The sequence below is a fragment of the Canis lupus genome, chromosome 13 (assembly GCF_011100685.1).
Source record: "Canis lupus familiaris isolate Mischka breed German Shepherd chromosome 13, alternate assembly UU_Cfam_GSD_1.0, whole genome shotgun sequence".
Classification (NCBI taxonomy): Eukaryota; Metazoa; Chordata; class Mammalia; order Carnivora; family Canidae; genus Canis; species Canis lupus.
In genome coordinates, this window is record NC_049234.1 from 24,659,845 (window position 1) to 24,677,771 (window position 17,927).

A 17,927-nucleotide genomic window follows, 5' to 3' on the forward strand; every position below is an offset into this window, starting at 1 on the left:
TGCTTTCCATGAGATGCCTATCCTGCAGCAAAGTAATTAGGATGCCTCTATTGGCACTATTAGCAGTTCCCACTAGAAGTGCGTATTTGGGCAGGGATTGAAGAAAGAGCAATTTTGGAGACACTACGCTAAAAATAAAGTGATATATCTTCTGGAATAATGGAGATACACTGGCTAGAAAAGACAAATATATGGGCACAGACATTGGAGTCAATTTGAAAAGAAAATCTCATTGACTCTCTTGTAGATGTTTTCTGTCTGTTTTGTTAGCTGATTGGGAGGGTCGGTTTTAATAAGAATTTAAGCTTGGCTTGAATTTCTATTGTTTTCCAAAAACTCTAAACTAATCTACACATTTCCCCTATTTTATTTGAAAAAATACAGACTAATATCCACTGCTGCTGGCCCCAGTGGGAAGGTTTCTAACGGTGTTCTTTGTGGCAAATATACAATAGCAATTACATTGCCTTGTCACTCACTGACCCCTGAGATTGTGTTGAGATGACAACACAGAAAAGCAAAAGAAGAAAGACCTCGGTCCTTAATTGGCACATTGGTCACATCAATAAGGATCTATTTTTTTCCCTTCAATCCCGTTAGGAATTCAGGATTATGCTAATGACTTTTCACATTATGACTTGTGAATATATGGGGATGAAAATTGCTGGGGCTGCCTCTGCTATGCATGGCCTCGGATGGGGGCATTCCAGGTGAATGTCATTGAGGGTCCCCAGCATGAGTGGAGTATATGGACCCATTCTTGCCTTTTTAATTGGAGTGAGGGGAAAGTAAAGAGAAGCAACCATGGAGTGTAGGAATGCTGGTCCTTGGAGAATGCAATCCAGTTTCCACAAATAGCAGAGATTCCTGAAAGGCTTTGAGGCAAGTTCTACTGGGTAGCCATGGCGATGCTATGCTTCTTGCTTCCCTGCTGCTGGGGAGAGTGAGTTTGCTCCCCATTTCCAGGGGCCTTAGCTGGTACAGCCAGGGCTTATTTCAGAAACTCTGAGACACAACTGCTACTCAGAAGCACTCTATTAATTGGTGGAACTGGCTCCTAACTGTCTCGGTGCCCTGCGGCATTTCACAGACTCCCCTTCTGCCCAGAAAACATTTGCCAGTAATTGTGGTGTCACCACTTTTAGTTAACAAGTTCTGGTTTGCCTTCAAGGGGTTGTTGAGTTTTCCTTTGGATTCTTTGTTAGCAACTGGGGTGTGTTTATAACTAGGACTGCTGAGGAGTCTTGGCTGTGACTTTGGAATATGAAAGTGGTCTGATTTCACATATACCCAGTTCAAAATCCATGTTCCCCCCTGTCTGTACTCTTCCATGGTCTCTCATACCCATGGGTCCTGGATAGACATATATGGGAGATGGCTGGATCCAAACTGGGATTTCTCAGCCAATGTGATGGGAAAACCAAAATGAGAAGAGCATCATTTCAATCAGACAAATTGTGCTAAGGTCCATGAGAAGCCACAAGGAGACCACCTGCCTTTCTAAAATAACAATGGGCTACAGAGAAATAGCTTGAGCTACAGAGCAAGGAGTCAGTTCAGACTACTTAGGGCATACTTGTGGTGCTAGGGGTGGGGATAGGAGCTGGGAGGGGGGCGTGTGGTAGGCAAAGCAAGGGAAGGTTTCATGTAAGTGCAATAGAGATTTTTCCATAGTGGCATCTTAGGGACCCACAAGGAGGAAAGTGAGGTGTGAGATGAGTTTGTGGCTAGGAAATGGGAAGGCTTGCACTTCTACTTCAGCTAGAATCTGTCTATTTGTATATTTTATACATCGAGTGACCAGCTAGGATGCAGATTTTTAAAAAATTAATAGACTTTTTAGAGCAGTTTTGGATTTACAGGAACATGGAGCAGAAATTACAGTGTTCCCATATATCCCCTTTCCTCTCCACCCCCCAGTTTTCTCTTTTATTAACATTTTGCCTTAGTGTGGTACATTTATTACAAATGATGAGCTAATACTGATACATTATTATTAAAGTCCATAGTTTAAATTAGGGTTCACTCCTTGTACATTTTATGAGTTTTGACAAACCCATAATGCCATGTATGTACATTATAGTATCAGAGAGAATAGCTTTACTGTCTGAAAAATGCCCTGAGCTCCATCTATTCAGCCCTCTCTGAACTCCTTGGAAACCACTGAGCTTTTTACTGTCCCCATAGTATTCCCTATGTCGTATCATTGCAATCCTACAATATATAGGCTTTTCAGATTGGCTTCTTATACTTACCAATATGCTCTTAAGTTCCTTCCATTTCTTTTCATGGCTTGAGAGCTAAATTCTTGTTATCACTGAATAATATTGCATTGTTTGGATATAATACAATTTGTGGGATGTAGATTTTAAAAGAATTCTTCTACAGTGTTTAAAGTGTTTAAGAACCACTGGTTTAGAAACAAACACACATTGGTTTAGAGTTTACAGCTTTCTTCTATGAGACGGCCAAGATGTTGGGTAGGCCACCTGCAGGGCAGCCCCCAGGTAAACAGATGTGAGAGTGGGTCAGAATGTTTGGGTTCACAGAAGGCCTAAATTCCTGCATACAGATAAAAGACAGTGTTTAAAATGGCTGGTATTAAGAGAAAGAATATTAGACCAGGAATGAGAAAATATGGTCCAATATGAGTTGAGCATAGAGTGACATTTTGTTTATTTGCTCATTCATTCATTCAGCACTGATATATTGAACACCTAATTAAAAGATGTCACACTTGGTACTGGGAATAGAATAATGAACAAAACAGATGCAACTGATGGAACTTTCAAGAGGGTCACACACTCACCAAAGAGGTCACACTAATGAATATACAGTTACATACAGAATGAAGTGTCCTGGGGGAAAACAGCATGACTGTGATAGGAGAGCTAAGGGTGGTTTCCTATAGGAAGGGGCACTTGACCTGAGGTCTGAGGAATAACTAGGAGTTGACTTGGGTGAGGAAAGAGGCTGTTACCCTTGTGACCAGCCCCACTAGCATCCTACTTTTTAGACCCTTCTGTTCCATTATTCTCTCTATAAGGGGTAAACAGTAGGTGTAATCCTCTGACGCCAACCCAAGTTGTTGTCTATCTCCACATAATACAAAGGGGCCAAAGACAAGGAAGCTTTATTTCTTGCTTGCTGTGTCCTCCATCTCTTCCTACATATTCCTACAAAATATATTTTGAGTAGTCATGATATTCCAAACATGGGAAGTATAAAATTAAGTAAAAGATGGTGTCTCTCGTTGTGGATGAGGCTGATGAGTCAATATATAATTGCATAACAGACTCTGACAGCAGCCCTCACAGGTTGTTCTGAGGGCATCCAAGTATGTTCCTCCTGTAATATGTATTGAATGCCTGCTGTATGCAGCGCATTGTGTTGGGTCAGAGATGAAGAGATGAAGGAGGCATAGGATCTACCTATAAGGACCTCACTTTCCAGTGCAGGAGATGACATGTCAACATAATTCAGTACAGTGAGTCCCAAGATAGGCACAAGAGATAACAGAACTACTTAGAAGAAGGCATTGGTGAGAATCCTCGCTTAAAATCTTTCTTCTTTAGGCAGAGGAAGTAGATGTCTTCCTAATTTATGGTAAAATGACTTATGGAAATGCATCTACGTAACTATTTTAGCTAAAAAATTCTTTTCACTTAATCTGAGGCCTGAGATGATAAATTCCTCACTCTGCAGAGAGAGGTTCAGTGTTGCAGAATTAAATAAAGATTATGCAGCTTCCTGAGGTGGAAGGCAGAAACTAGCATGCTGAGGTCAGTCCTGCTCGGATGCAAGTGGCGTCTTTAGTTCTGGCTATGAATTCTCTTAGGGTCTAGTGAATGAATTAGATGTTGGGGGTCAAATGTAGCCCTGATTTTTCTTTTGGAATAAAGAATCAACCATAGCCTGTCCTAGTCGATTGGCCCCAATGGGAACTTCTCTTGGCTCACCAGGGCCATTAGAGAAAGGCTGATGGTGGGTCTGGAATATGATTCCCAACCAGGATTTAAATGTGTCTGATGGCTCCTCCCAGCCTCTCTGCACCATCAGGTGTTTTCTGCCCCGATATCATTGAGAGAGTCCAGTATGCAGGGGCAGCAAGCCCGGTGAGGATGTCTTTTTTTGGCCCGCTTTCTTTTGGGTAAGCTCTTGGCCTGATAAAGAGGTTGACACAGTGCAAACCATCTGCACCGTCTCATTTTGCCCACCACACATTCCCATGAGGTGGTACACAAGGCTGCATCTCTAGGATTTCCAGTTGGTCTTATGCTTTAGTTTTCTAAAAACTATCTATAAAATGGATGTGATAATAGTATCTATCTATCAAAATTCTGACAGGAAATAGAGGCTGTACTCAGGTTAGGGTCATTCACACAGGGTTGTTTTTTTTTGTTGTTGTTTTTGTATTTAAAGATTTTATTTATTATTTGAGAGAGAGAAAACACAAGTAGGGGCAGGGGCACAGAGGAGCAGAGGCGGACAGAGAGGGAGAAGAAGACTCCCCACTGAGCAGGGAGTCCCATGTGGGCCTTGATCTCAGGACCCTGAGATCGTAGCCTGAGCCGTAGGCAGATGCTTAACCAGCTGAGCCACCCTGGCGCAGCTAAACAGGTCTTCTTTATAAAAAGAGAAACTGTAAATGTGTGGAAGTGGTTTAGGAAGCCACACCACGTAGTGAGGTAACTCCAGTTCATAGCACAGAGCTGTGGCTACACACAGCCAATAGGAAAGAGGGAAGAGACAAGTGACAGGAACCCAAAGAGGGAAGAGGTGCTTAGAAACAGCCTCTGAGAAAAGCTAAGATCTTAGTCTACCAGAAATGGCCTCACTGAGAGAGAGCCTGACCTCCTTTCCTTCCTTTCTCCAGAACCCTACTCTCTTGAGGCTGCCTGTTGGTGTAACCCAAGGAGAAGCTAGAGGCAAGAGAGCGGGTGGTACAAGCTGTACCAAGAGGCAAAGGGGAAGAGGGTGTGGATGGCGGTGGAGAGCAAGTGGAAAATATCCAGCACAAATTTCATAGTGCAGCGGAGCTGATTACATAATGCAATGACCTTAAGGGCTTGTTGACCCTAGGGGCACAGTTCCTGGCACTGAGTATTTAAGGAAATTTAACCATGACAATTAGTATTTCTGTTTTCTAGCTCACATGTAAAAGAATTGGCAATGCTTTAGGGCTAAGCACATGAAACAGGGCCTAATTGGAATACCAGAGGTTATACATATGGTCCTTGCCCATGCCCTGGTAATGATGAGTTTGTGCTTCCGTTGGTATAAAAAGAAAATTGAGTGTTGTTTCTCTTGTCCTGAGGAATGCTCAAATACTTCTTCGAACCCATCCCACTTCCTGCACTCCTGTCATCTCCTCTTTGCCATTTCAGGTTGCATGGGAATGTGCTATTATAAAGAAAATGTGACTTAAGCTACTGATCACTAAAGTAATGGTTCTCAAAAGAATAAGGGCTGTTTGGGTTATGGAGATGCAGGAAAGGGGGGATTCAGCTTCCCAAAGTTCAGTATGTGCAGGATGTATGATGATGACATGAGTTCTCATCATCAAGGAGTCTGACTCCTAGAGATAGGTTCCATCCCCAATCTCAGTATTAACAGACCTGCTGCATGGGCCTTCTTCCTTAACTTTCAGTATCAGCATGATGAACCAGTCTGGTGCCTAGATTGCTCTGAATTCTGTGTCTTGCCTCACAGGAGTATTTCACAGATGAACAAACATACAGTAAACACATGAGTCTTTTGCATGGGGAAGGGAGCCTGCTCTCCGACTGCCCATAACCGAAGTTCATTAGTCAAGGTGGGGTGCTAACCCCTCTTACCGATGGTGTGAACTTGGATCAGCCGTGTCACCTCTCTGAGCCTCAGTTTCCCCATTTGTTAAGGTGGGATAACAATATTTTTCCTGTGAAGTTATTTGGAGTACATGAAAGGAAATCACGAGTGCAAAAGAGCTGTGGGCACTCAATACATGGCTCTCTCTCTCGAAATCTATTTTATATAAAAAAGTTATATTAATTATATTGTTATATTAATATATATTAATTAATTATAGCATTTATTCAACTTTTAATTTTTTAAATTTTTAAAATATTTTATTTTAAACACCAATAAGTGCCCCAATAATAAGGATCCAGAGATACTTCACAAAGATTCTCTAACACCAACTGAAAATGGAAATATTTCCCACTCTTGCTACATTCAAGTGCCATGGATTGACACAGCTTTGCAGGTTTCAACCTCCTTCCACTAGCTCCTGCTGATCCTCCATCTGAAAGGCTGCCCTTCTCACACCCCACACCATCAACTTGTGTCTCTAGTTTCTGTGTTTACCTTTCCCTAGAAACATGTTCACATACCATTCAAGGCCTCACACACCGAGATTCTCTGTTCTGCCCACAGGCTCCCTGTTGGGCTATGCCCTCCATGCAGGTAGCACCTGAGATGTAAGACCAGCAAACATGCTTTTAGTTCCAGACATGCTCTCTCATTGAATCATCACATCCACCCTCCGGGGCACTGTTACCAACACTTTATGGATGAAGAAATTGAGGCATTAAATATGTCAGCGTTTTTACCGAAGGTCTCAAAGGTCCAAGTAGCAGAGCCAGAATCCGATCCTGGTCTGACTCAGGGGTCTCCATTTTTCTCTGCACTAGCTGTGTTGGTGTTACTAGCTCTGGGTAGACTCTCTGCCTCATCATAGGTGTTCCAGAAGTGCTTGTTGAATTAACCAGAACAAACACCTAAAGCTATACTTGGAAAGTTTCAACTTCATGGGCTATATACCCTTATGGGAAGGAAATGCTGATGTAATGAATCTGTGCCCATGAGGCATAGGAGAAAGCTAGGTTTAAACTTTTTTTTTTTTTCAAGTTTTATTTATTTTTTTATTTAATTTATTTGAGAGAGAGAGAGTGCATGTGCATGAACGGGGGTGTGGGGGGAGGAGTAGAGGGAGAGGGACAAGCAGACTCTGCACTGAGTGTGGAGCCCAACAGGGGGCTCGATCCCATGACCCTGAGATCCTGACCTGAGCCGAAATTGAGAGTCAGTTGTTTAACTGATTGAGCCACTCAGGTGCCCCAGGTTTAACACTTTAAAGTCATCCTGCTATTACGTGTAACACAATTTGTGTAGGGACCTTTTTCTGTAAAGACACTTACCTAGTATAATATGAACACACACAACCGCACATTCCACACACTTCCCTTTCCTAGGCAGGGACCAGCTGGGTTAGCTTGGGGAGTGAGATTGCAGCACCTCTCTCTGTGTCCTTGTAAGGAAATTCCAATAGCTCACACTTAGGATCTTGCCTTTGGTGGGAAGCAGCTCACTGCACAGAGGAGCAAGATAAGTGTTATCGTGTCCATTGGACTTGACTGAAGTTTAACCCCCAGGTCACTGGGAGGCCAGAGCAGAAGAGGGGAAAGAATGTTGGCCTCTGAGCCAGCTGAGCTTCGGGGTGTGCTCACGCCCCCTGTTGGCCTTTCCGTGGAGTGTTGTGAAGGTCTGTACCAGCCCCTCCCTGCCCCAAGCCATGCTTCTCCCCGCAGGAAGGAAACCAACCCTGCAGCTCAGAAAGCTCTGAAAGCTCGGGCACCTCCCTGCGTGGCCTGCACTCCCTTTTCTGCCCATGCAGTCCGTCTCCAGTTCGCACAAAAGACTCTTTCATAAACTGGTTACCTAGATTTGAACTTTCCAACAAGGCTTTTTTTTTTTTTTTTTTTTTTTCCTTTAAGCTCTGCAGCTAAAATACCAGATCCTGCTGTTGCTAAGATTAAGGATTTTCTCCCTCAGCTCAGTTTCCATTGACTAGGAAAGACCAGGCGATGGATAACTGTTCTCTTGCCAAAAGCAGAGAGGGTGCTTGAGCTTCTGGGTTTATACTGGGATCCGACATTATTCAGGCCTGCGCTAATAGTCCTTGGGTACTCCTCGAGCTCTCACAAAAGTCACACGCATTTGTGTCGGTAACTAAGGCCCACGGAAACCACTCAGCCCGAAGTGCACACAGGAGAACCGTGAGTAGGAGTAAAAGGTAATTTAACATGAATATTTATATACTGTACATACTGCATGCCATGATTCACTCAGCTTATTTTCAGTTTATGCATTTGCTTCCCATTTGCGGTCTTTATTTATTACAAAGTTAAGGCCGTTAGCGAAATAACACATCAGAGTGGGTTTTCTCCCCCGCCCACCCCCGTCTTTAAAAATTTTTCCTGCTTTCTAATCTATTTCTGGGAAAGTGTGCCAATATAGCAACAAAACTGGTCACTGCTGCCAAACCCCAAAGAGACTGATGGAGTATTGTACTGAGTGGAGTCTTTGCCAAGCCTTTACTGTGGAGGGCTGCCCACAACCACCACGGAGCTGGGGCTGTTCCTACCTGGCACCATTAGTGACAGGAATCACCCACTGCTCTGACTTTCAAGGTGGGAATGCAGGTGCCAAGACTGCTAGAGTGTTCACTGGATGCTAGATCTGGAGCTAGAGAAGCTTGGGTTTATGGCTCAGCGCTTCCCCTTAGTAGCTCAGTGGTGTCTAGCAAATGACTTTCTGTATCCTTTCTACAAATGCTCTCGGTCTCCATTTTGTCTTCTATAAAACGAGCATAATGCTAGAACCATCTTCACAGAGGTAGGTACATATTAAAATGTATAAAATGCATGTATGCACTCTGCTTGACACACGACAAACTCTAAATCTGCATGTGATCCTAACAGTAACCTGGATGTGATGAGACAAAGCATAGCCTGGGGAGGTCTAAACCTCCTTAATGAGACACACCTACTGCATTTTGGGCCAAGTTGTCTGATCCCTGTTTGCTTTACTCCAAAGCTTACAATCTGTTCATAATGAAACCCACCTCAGTATCTCTTGCCACTTTCTACCAGGAGTAGAAATCCTGGAATGCAGTTTTGAAATGTGTTCAAAATCTGGCAAATTTGAGCTTTTGGGGTCCTTGACCTGGATACAAATGGTAAGAAGAGGTAAAAAAAAAAAAAAAAAAAAAAGGATGCAAGTCATCCTCATGCCAGTCCCAGATGAAACTTGCTTTTTAGAAAAGTCATCCTAATATTTTGATTTGCGCCTGAGTTCTGTTTCTATGGGAGCTGCAATTGCCAGCACTCCTAAACTTCGCTGCTGCCACCACGGTCTTGATGACTCGTTTACAGAGAGATTGCATCTCTCCATCCCAGGGGAAGATCTTGTCCAGAGCTAGATGTCATTTTCTGAGAGAAGCAGAGACACATTGGGCATGTCCAGAGGAGGGCCAGCAGGTTGGTGAGGGCTGTAAGAACATGCTAAGAGCAATGGTTGCTACATCTCAGGTGAGGAGGCCTGATGTGTGGCAAACATGGTAATCTTTGCCTTTGAGGCTTCAGACGGAAGGTCTTGCACAACAGGTAGAAAACAGTTTTGGATTCAACTGGAAAGAGAAAGTCTCAAGCCTGAAAACTGTTCAGCAATAGAATGAGCTCTGCTGAAGGAGAGACTTTTTCATCTTTATGGCTGTGTCTGATGGGCTGAGGAGCAATTTTTAACCATGTTGTTCCAAGAGTTTATACATAGATGAGAAGTAACTAAGGTCCCCTCCAACTCAAAGATTCCACTCGCATGATATGTCGGGTGCTTACAGGTGTGCAAAAGGCTTTCCTTCACCTGTTTTCTTTCACTCATTCATGTGCAGTTAATCTGCAGGCCAATGAATGGCTATTGTTCTCCCACTATCTGACACAACATACCAAGTACACAACAGTAAAGAAATGTTGCTCTCAAGTACCTTGCGGTCTTATGGGAGAAATGGACAAGAAGACAGACATTTGTAACAGAACATGGTAAGTGTTGGAAGAGGAAGCAAAGAGAATGCCACAAAAGAATACCTACCCCTGTCTGGAGTTGAGAGAAGGTGTCCTGAAGGAAAGAACATCTAGGATGGGATCCAGTTGGACTGAGCAAGGTGAACAATGGAGAAGCATAGCAGTCAAGGCATTAGCCTGAACCATAGGCTGGAAGCCTAAAAGCACAAGGCAGGATGGGGAGCTGTAAGCAGTTCTCTTTGGCTAGAACAGAGTCTGTGGAGGTGAAAACAGGGACACAAAGAGATGAGTCTAGAAAAGGAAGTTGTGGTAGATGTTCAAAATGGCCACAATGTTCTTTTCCTTTCATCAACAGGGGACATCTATTTTTCCATCTCAACTATTGAATCTGAATCGCCTATGGGACTTGCTTCAGCCAACGAGAAATTAGCAAATAAAATGCAAGAAGAGGCTTGAAAAATGCTTGCACATGAAAGCTTCTTGCTACTCTTGGAGCCTGACACTGACAGTTTTATAAGTTCATGATAACCTGCTGGATAATGAGAGGCATTATTCCCAGTGTCTTCTTAGTCAACTATCTTCAGATGCAGAGCTGCCTGGCTGACCTGCAGTTGACCACAGATGCATGAGTGAGCCCAGCAAGGCTCATTAGAAGAACTGCCCAGCAGAGCCCAGCCCAAATTGCTGACTCATAAGTTCATGAGCTAAATAGATGGCTATTATTTTAATCAACTGAATTTTGAGTATTTTTTTCTTCTCCTTTGTCAGTAAAAGCTAATTGACATGGCAGCCATACAGATTTATAAATCATGTAAAGGAATTTGGGCTTGAATCTGAGAGTGCCATGGATGCTTCAAAGGGTTTAAGCCATGGAAGTAGAAGTGCCAGATTTGTGTCTCAGAAAAATCACTGTTGGCTCCAGTCAATGAGATCATGTGTGATTAAGTATTTGCAAATTGTAAAGAAGTATGCAAATCCAGTCGATGACTAAAAATATTACATACCAATGGCCTAGAGACACATGGCATACAATTTCAAGGTAAGCCCTTCAAATCAAACTCCCCAAAAATACCCAGCAATGGCACATCTGACCATAAACAAATTATGCCCCATGTGCCTTGCTGCTGATAACCAGCTCTGGGTCTGGGAGGAGAGCTGGCCAAAGCAAGGTGGCGTGGGGAGGGACAGAGTGTGCTAAGAACATGGAAAATTCACTTTTCTCAAAGATGACTTGGATCAGCAGTTTTTTAGGCTAATTTGGTCCCTGTAACAAATACTTGGCCTCAAGGAACTCTTTTAGAAGATTACCATAAGGACAGGATCAAAGAATTGCACAAAGATTAGTGAGTTTCTTCTTTGCAACATTATTTATACTGTGAAAAAGTTAAATGTCCAATAAGAGGGAAATAATGATGTTACATTATTGTACAACTATATAATAGCCGAAAACTATGCAAATATTAAAATAAAATTTTTAAAGATTGTGGCACGGAAAATGTTCACAATATAAATAAATATGTATGTGACAGTTTTCCACTAATACTCATTTTACTCTTTTACCTTTAATAATAAACTCCTGATTTTTATTTGAAAACATGGCCACGCAGCTAGAAACGTCACTTCTCACCCTTCCTGGCTTCTGAGTGTGACCATACAGCTGAATTCTGGACGATGGAATGTGACCAGGAGGGATGTATGCCATTCCAGATTGCCCCCTAAGTATTTATGGTGGGAGTCTTCCTTTTGCCTGTACTGTTTTGTAAGGTGGAGTTGCAGATGTCATGATGGGAGCTCAGAGATTTACCTTGGGCCCAGCACCTGTCTAGGGAGTAGATGTCTCCTGTGTGGATGAAACTCCTGCCCAGTGTGAATGCCTCACCAAAGCTCAAGTGACCCATGAGCTGCTGTATGTTAGAGGGACACTCACTTGAAGGTCACTGATCAGGTGCTCGGTGGACAACTTGGGAAAGTCACATACTCAGCCAGCAGCAGGGTCCTGCCAAGCCAAATCTTCTCCTAGGTCTGCTACCTTATCTCTTAGATTAACTGTGATATTGTGGGGACTGTAAGTGACGTGAAGAGACAAAGGAAGGACAGTCACAGGAGTGCAGGTGGGTATGTAGAAAGTGTGAATGAACCTGGATTTCATTTGGGGTCATTTCTCCTTTGATCTATTTTTGTTGACTCTGAGTGCTGCTCCCTTTCTGTCATGGGTTGAAGGCTTCCCCCCACCAAATTCTTATACTGAAATCCTAATGCACAATCCCTCAAAATGACACCTTACATGCAGAAGGATCTTTGCAGATATAATCAAGTTAGGATGAGGTCACTAGGATGGTCTCAAAGCTAACACCACTGGTATCCCTAGAAGATGACACATAGACATACGCAGAAAAAATGGCCATGTGACAGTAGAGGTTGCAGTGTTGTAACTGCAAGCCAAGATTGACAGCAAACCACCAAAAGCTAGAGAGAGAATCAAGGAAGGATCCTCCACGTGAGCCTTCAGAGAGACAGCATGACCCTGATGACACCCTGATTTGGGATTCTGAGGCTCCAAAACTATGAGAAAATAAATTTTTCTTTTAAACCACCCTGTTTGTGCTACTCAGCAAGGCAGCCCTAGGAAACTACTATACTCCTTCTGGGCAGCCTAATTCCCTGCAGAAATCGCCAAAGTGGGCAGAGCAGTCTAAGCAGCAGGGTACCCACAGAGTCCTGATCCCTTACACAGGGCCCTGGCAGTGACTGGCTAGCCAGGCTGGGGGCCTTGACTTACAGGATTTCCCTCAGCATTAAAGCCAGAATGGATTAGGCATGAACAATTGCAAGAGTTATTACTTAACCCTGATTCCTATCAGGGCTATGGGGGAAAGAAACAGCTCAGTGGTCTATGGAAGATCTTTCTGGGACGCCAAGCCCAAGCTCTTGCCATATTCTCCATGTTCCTTTTATGATTTCATTCTTTTCTGGGATAAAACTCCTCCCAGATTTGTACTCAGATCTCCTGATAAGGTGGAGCTAACTAGATGAATGTGAACACCAGTATCAATAATATCACAAGTTACTTCATTTGCATGCACTTTTCTCACTTAAATACCATTACCATAAGGCAGAGGTCCTCTCCCCAGGGTGAAGAGTAACAGAAAATGAGCAGAGTAGCTTTGCCAGAAACTCTTTCTCCACGTCAACACACTCCTGCTGTGTTCGCTGCTACCCACCCAAATGCCTTTAAAAGAATACAAACCATTGCATAGTTCTGCTTTTTTTCTCATCTTGTTTTGCTTTTCTATTTGCCTAAGATTTGACTCCTTACCTACCAGGTAGGCTAATTTAGCTCTTTCATTTCTTCCAGCTGAGGTTGATGATCCTTCTCCTGTTAGATACCCTCTCCCTTTGATCTACACCCTACTTGTTTCTGTTTCTGTGTTTCGATGCTTGGTACTTAGTCATATGACCTGCCGTGAGTGTAAAATTCCAGCTTGGCTATACATTAGCTCCATGACCCTGTGATAAATTCTTGCATAATTCCAGGCAGCAGGTTGCCGATCTGTAATATGAGATGTCATACTTTAAGATAATAAAATAAGGTAACACATATGAAGGCCGATACATATAGGCTTCACATGAGTTATCTAATGCTGTGTCACTTAGAGGCTTCGAGCAGCAGTACTCATTTTTCATTCCTCACCACTTCTGAGGCTCAGGAGCATCTTGGCTGGGCTGTTTTGGCTTTGGGTTTCTCATGAGGGTGTAATTAGATGGTAGCTGAACCTGTGGTCATCTAAAGGCTTGGCTGTAGCTGGAGAATCCACTTGGAGGCTGGTGTTCTCATGTGGTCCACTCACACTGCTGCTGGCTGTTGATGGGAAGTGTTAGTGCCTCTCTGTGTAAGCCTCTCCAGAGGGTTCTTAAAACCCCTCATGGCATGGTAGCTGTCTTCCCTCACAACAAAGTGAGGGGGGAAGAGAGACGAGAGAGAGAGAGAGAGAGAGAGAGAGAGAGAGAGAGAGAGAGAGGAAGAGAGGCACAGGGTGTGCATATTTTTTATGACCTCACATCTGAAGTCACATACCATCACCTACACCATATCTATTTGTTGAAAATGAAGTCACTAAGTTCCCAACATTCCAGACAAAGAGATTTAAACTCCATTATTTGAATGGAAGCGTGTCCAGGCCACTTGCAGAATCAGGTGTGTCCACAGGGTCTGCAGAAGCTCCCCCTGGCCCCTGGGTGTCTTCACTGTGTCACAGTCCGGATGCAGCCCCTGTCTGGGCAGCTGTGGGGGGCCCAGCCAGGCTCAGCAGCTCCTCAATCTGGGCTGGAGCTACCTCTGGCCCGTCGGCCTTCAGCACATGCTGCTGCTGCTAGAGGATGCTGTTCACCGGCGCCGCGCCCTGTTGGGCCTCTCAGTCCCCACCTGCTCCTGGGCAAAGTGACAGGGCACTGCAGCAGGCTAAACACTTCTTTTAAGGCGACAGACAGTGGGCAATGTGTGTTGGTTTCAAACCTCGGGAGATCTCCAGATAAAATTGGAAACTAGCCTCTGCACAGGGAGGGCAGAGGAAGAAAGAGGCGGGCCCCTCGAGATAGGTAGGTGGCAGGTTTAATAAGCAGGGGCATTTACCCACGAGGATTGTGCTGGGCCCCACAAGACCAGTACCTCTCCACACAGGCCAGCCAGGATCTTGGCAGCTTGCATGGAGGCCCTATAATGGGGGACCAGGGAGTGCCTCCCTCCCTCCGGCTGCACCCTTGAGCCACCCCTGCCCTGGCAATGCTGGGCCAAATGTGCATTCTAAGGCCAAGGGAGGGGGCAGGAAGCCTCCCGTTGCTCCAGGGTCCTCTCGATGACCCACTTGCACGGCGTGCTTTGGAAGCAGGAAGCCTGCAGGATCAGCTTCGTCTCCTCAGGGCTTTGGCTCTGACCTCCAGCTCTGGCTCCAGGCTGCTCTCTCGTGGACACAGACAACTCCTGGCACAAAGTGCGGTCTTTGGGCAGAATCTGCACTCAGGAGCTCCAGGACCTGCCAGACCATGGAGCTAGATAAACGGCCCCCCACCTCCAACCCTGCTCCCACGCCCGGAGAAACTTCCTGGCTGGAAAGATCAGCTGGCTTTTCCCAAGCATGGCTCGGAAGTTGTGGATGAAAAGCATCTGAACAGTCTCTGCAGAAGGCACGTCCTGCTGGGATCACAACAGGTAGGCCTTCCCTGTACTTGACACATTCTGCTCATACCCGAGCCTCAGTGAGACCAGCCCCTTGGGTGCCACCTCCTTGTCGTCCTCATCTGCCGGGCACACATTCTATGTGTGTATTTGTGGCAAAATGGAAAAAAAAAAAAAAAAAAAATATATATATATATATATATATATATATATATATACTGTTTCTAGAATTTACTGCATCTTGCTCTGGTATCCCCTTAACTGCTGAGGGGTGGTATGAGGGACTGAGTACTTATGACCTCCCTCCTAAATTCATATGTTCATATCCTAACCCTCTGTGTGATGGTCTGAGGAGGTGGGACCTTGGGGAGGTGATTAGGTGATGGAGCCATCAGGAATGGATTGGTGCCCTTATAAAAGAGACCGCAGAGAGTCCCCTTGCCCTGCCTGCCATGTGAGATTCCAGTGAGAAAATGCTGTCTGTGAATCAGAAAGTGGTCCTCCCCGGACACCAGATGGCTGGAGCCTTGATCTTGGATCTCCCGGCCTCCAGAACTGTGAGAAATAACATTTCTGCAGTTCACAGGCCCCAGTGTGTGGTGTTCTCTTATAACAGCCCCAACAGAGGAGGACGGGTGGCCTAGAGTCGCCGAACTAACATTTGGTAGCTGAAAAGATTGATCTCTTTCTTTTTGAAATAGTTTCTTCAGCCTCTTTAAGGTAAATAAGCTGCTGATTAAAAGCTCAGACTCCTGCAGGCCTGATGTTTTCCTTCTTGGGACATTCCTCCTTTCCTCTCTCCCAGAGGACCCACACCCACATGCGCTCCCTGGACCGGTTTTCTGCACACAGCTCTCTTTCTGACCCCCACTCCCCAATGTTAGTCTTCCAAGGCCCCATCTTGCTTCTTTGCCTTTTGAATCGAAGTCATCCTTCTTTGTCAAATAAACTCAAAATATGATTTTTTTTTTTGCTGAAAATTATTACGATGTGTTGTATTTAGATTTCTAGGCTAGTTGCCAAAGGCTTGTTCCCCCAATAATATAAGTAATATCTGACATTGGGCATTTTTGGAAAAGTAATAATGTTACCCAATGAATAACTAAACCAACAGAAAAATATATTCTTTTGTTTATTAATTTTATTTCTTAAATTATCACAGAGGAAGATTGACTGTTTGGGGGTACATAGTTTTCCCATTTTTTAAAAAAGATTTTATCCATTTATTTGAGAGAGAGCCAGTAAGAGAGGGAGAAAGCACGAGTGGAGGGGGACAGGCAGAGGGAGCCAGAGAGGCAGACTTTTCCCCTGAGTAGGAAGCCCAGGATCGCCAAGCAGGGATCCATGTGGGGCCCGATCTCAGGGCCCTGAGATCATGACCTCAGCTGAAGGCAGACGCTTGACCAACTGAGCCACCCAGGTGCCCCTAGTCTTTCCAATTTGAATACATGTATGATTCATGGAGCCGCTCCTACAGTCAGGTTACCAGTTACGGTGTCCACCAAACTACCTTGTGCCCTCCTTTCAAATAGCATCCCCCACCCCTAACCCTGGCAAACCACCGTTCACTCCATTACTATCATTTTGTCACTTCAAGAATATTATGTAAATGGAATTTTTTTGAGATTTTTTTTTTCTATGATTCTGTTGAGATCTATCCACGTTATTAAATATATCAATGGAGACGCCTGGGTGGCTCAGCGGTTGAGCATCTGCCTTTGGCTCAGGGTGTGATCCCAGGTCCTGGGATCGAGTCCCACATCGGGCTCCCTGCATGGAGCCTGCTTCTCCCTCTGTGTCTCTGCCTCTCTCTCTCTCTCTCTCTGTGTGTCTCTCATGAATAAATAAATAAAATCTTTAAAAAATATATATCAATAGTTTATTCCTTTTTAATCTTATGTCATATTCCATTATATAAGAATACAACAGCCTATTTATTTGCCCGACCCTTGAAGGACATTTGGGTTGTTTCCAGGTTTTGACAATTGGAAATAAAGCTGCTGTAAATATTCAGGTCCAGGGTTTTTGCATGAATACAAGTTTTTACTTTTTAAGGGGAAAAGCCCAAGAGTGGAATTGCTGTTGACTCTCATGACACACGTATGTTTGTGAGAAACTGCCAAACTCTTTTCCAAAGTGACGTTTCCACCAGCAATAGACAAAGAATTTCAGGTGGGCTAAATCCTCCCTAGCATTTAGTATTACCAGTATCTTTTTCTTCTTCCTTTTTTAGCCATTCTAATCGATACGTAGTGGCATCTTATGCTTTTAATTTGCATTTCTCTAATGGCTAATTATGTCGAACATCTTTTTATATGCATATCTGCCATACCGATATCCTCTGTTCTTTTGCCGGTTTTTAAAATTGGGTTTTTGTTTTCTTTCTGTTGTGTTGAGAGAGTTCTATCTATATAATACATATGCACGTCCCTTGTCAGATATCTAATTAGTTTCTTCTAGTCTGTAGCTTGTCTCTTCAATCACTTAATAGTGTCTTTTGCGGAGCAAAAGTTTTTAATTTTAATGAAGTTCAGTTTATAATTTTTTTTATGAGTCGCGCTTTGGGTGTCATTTGTGAGAGCTCCAGTTCTTTGGTTTCTGAAATGTGTCATTTGAAGTGTTCCCCCATAGGTAAGGCATCATTTCTCTCTGGCTGCTCTAAATATTTTTTTTTCTTTGTGAGTTTCTCAAAGTTTGATTAGGATGTGCCTGGATTTTTCAGGGCTTATCCTATATAGGTTTTGTTTAGTTTTCTTCTATCTGTAGGTTTAATTCTCTAGCCAGACTTAGGAGATTTTTAGTCATTGTTTCCTCAAATATTTTTTCAGAACCATCCTCTTTATCCTGTCTTTTTGGGACTCCAGTGACCTGTTTCTTCTGGCCCCATGGGTCCCTGAGACTGTGTTAAGTCT